This window comes from Macrobrachium rosenbergii, chromosome 30, assembly GCF_040412425.1.
Source record: "Macrobrachium rosenbergii isolate ZJJX-2024 chromosome 30, ASM4041242v1, whole genome shotgun sequence".
Taxonomy (NCBI): domain Eukaryota; kingdom Metazoa; phylum Arthropoda; class Malacostraca; order Decapoda; family Palaemonidae; genus Macrobrachium; species Macrobrachium rosenbergii.
The window spans coordinates 1493579-1496255 of NC_089770.1; positions in this window are offsets into that span (position 1 = coordinate 1493579).

Genomic DNA, 2677 nt, shown 5'->3' on the forward strand with positions numbered 1-2677 from the left:
GAATGGGATATTATGAGAGTTAAGCCTAAGGTCAGCAAGCTCTGGGACCTATGAGGGTATTCAGTATTAGCAGAGACATTGGGAGGAAAAAGGTTTGAAAGAATAATAATAATAATAATAATAATAATAATAATAATAATAATAATAATAATAATAATAATAATAATAATAATAATTTAATGTATTATTATTATTAATAATTTCACCGTGCTATCAGGGTTCAAGAAATGTGTGAAACTCTACGGGATTGGTACTTCACTTTTCGTCAAGACTTTCGATCGAAAATATGGCAAAATAATCATTATAATAATAAGTGATTATCATATCAACAGTCCCATGAGAGAGAGAGAGAGAGAGAGAGAGAGAGAGAGAGAGAGAGAGCAGGCCTTGTTAGTGCAAAGAGGTTCCATCTATCAATTACTCGTAACATTACATGAAGCTTTCTCAGAATAATTCTTCTTATTTATCTTTTTTCACTAATTGGATCTAATGTAATATTAATATAACAAACAGTCATCATTTATTTAAGAAAAGAATATTCCCATCTCAAAATCTTAATATAACGAACTTACACCCAACATTTATTTGATAAAAAAAGAAATATTTCCGTCTAAAAATCATCACGTAATGAGATATAACATTTGAAACTTATCGTCCTTTACAGCCATCAGCATTCAAGGAGAGGACATCACAGGTGTTCACAGATACGTACACCTTTGATTAATGCCCCAAAACAACTCCCCGGGTACCTGGTTCCTCCAAGGGTGGTGTGGCCTCAGCGGGGAAAGCCGAGAGACGGCGCCCCGCGGAGGAAGAATGGAGGTCTACGACCTATACCTACATAGAACTTGTAGCCTGCAGGGACAGGCAAATGAGAATTTATTGCTCAAGAAGGGGCTGCGTGCCTAGAATATTATCTCGTGGCTTGCGGGGGTTCCGAGCCTAAGATATTTTACGGCCTGGAAATATCAGCCGGGGATCGAATCCCAAAACAATAAAGTGTTGGAAATGAAAGATAATGTGCTGTTTTTGCATTCTAAATTCGAGGTAATGAGGGAAGTGTTGTACAGTAGATAAAAGGGACATGGGATGGAGGGTGATCATTTTTTTATTTTTGTGTGTTTGAAGATTGGGACAGAATTTTTTTTATTGCGTGAGTGTAGTTTTGTTGATGGAGATTAGAGCAAAGATTTTATATGTATGTATGTATGTATGTATGTATGTATGTATGTATGTATGTATGTATATATATATATATATATATATATCTGTATATATATATATGTATATGTAATTTTTGTCGTATAATGAAAAATATAAACGACATATATCTAACCATAAATAGTAATTAAAAGCAATCATTCAATTCACATAAAAAATATAAGTTATTATCAACTCCAGCAAGACAAATTATGGCTTTAACTCAACTTTTGAAAAAATAATATATATATATATATATATATATATATATATATATATATATATATATATATATATATATATATATATATATATATATATATATGAAAGATTATAAAAAAGACAATAAATAAAAAAAATCGATAACGAAAAATAAGGAGAGGTTTCGAAAGCACAAAACACCTTCTTGTCAATGCAATATATTGCATTGAAGTTTATTGCATTCCTTTGAGGGCGGGGAAGGGGGGTGAGGGCTGCGTGTCGCCTTGCTTGCAAAAAACAAAATAAATAAAAAAATTAGACACTTGTCCGATAAACAGTTTGACATATTGACAACATTCTCCGTTCGCTTTCTGCTTCTCTTTCTTATTCTTTATAATCATCGGTATATTTACTTATTCTTTAAACGCTTGCTGAAGGTATACGAGGTGACGTCACGATTGATTTGTGTTTTCATCATCCTCCTCCTCCTCCTCCTCCTCCTCCTCCTTCTTCTTCTTCTTCTTCTCTCCTCCCCCCTTCTTCTCCTCCTCCTATTCCCTCATTCTTCTTTATCTCCTGACTCTTCTTCTCCTTTCCCTTACTCAATTATTCCTCCTCCTCCTCCTCCTCCTCCTCCTCCTCCTCCTCCTCCTCCTCCTCCTCCTCCTCCTCCTCCCATTCTTCTTTCTCTCCTCGTGCTTCTTTTCCTATTTTCTCCTCTGGTTTTATCTCATGTTCCTTCTCCTGCCATTTTCTCATTCTCTTTTATCTCCTGGTTCTTCTTCTCCTCCCCGTACTCCTCCTCCTCCTCCTCCTCCTCCTCTCCTCCTCCTCCTCCCCTCCTACCCTCCTCCTCCTCCTCCTCCTCCTCCCCTCCTCTCACTCCATCAATGACTGATGATTCAAAAACGCCCATTCCACTAACCACTTCAGCATCGGTCTAAGATCCCGTTATCTCTCTCGGGGTTAGAAATCGGCCTTGAATGAAGAGAGCCAGTATCTTCTTTTCACTATTTTCTCTTTTTTTATTTCCTCTTTCCCACTTTCTTTAAACTTTCCTTCAATCTGTTGCCATTTCCTTCGCGGGGAAATATGATGTCATAGGCTGGGTTTTCCCGCTAATGAAGGGTTTGGTTCAACGGCAGGAGTAAGTCGCTGTCTCCCTTGCTGATTGACAGGTAATGTAATATATATATATATATATATATATATATATATATATATATATATATATATATATATATATATATATATATATATATATATATATATATAT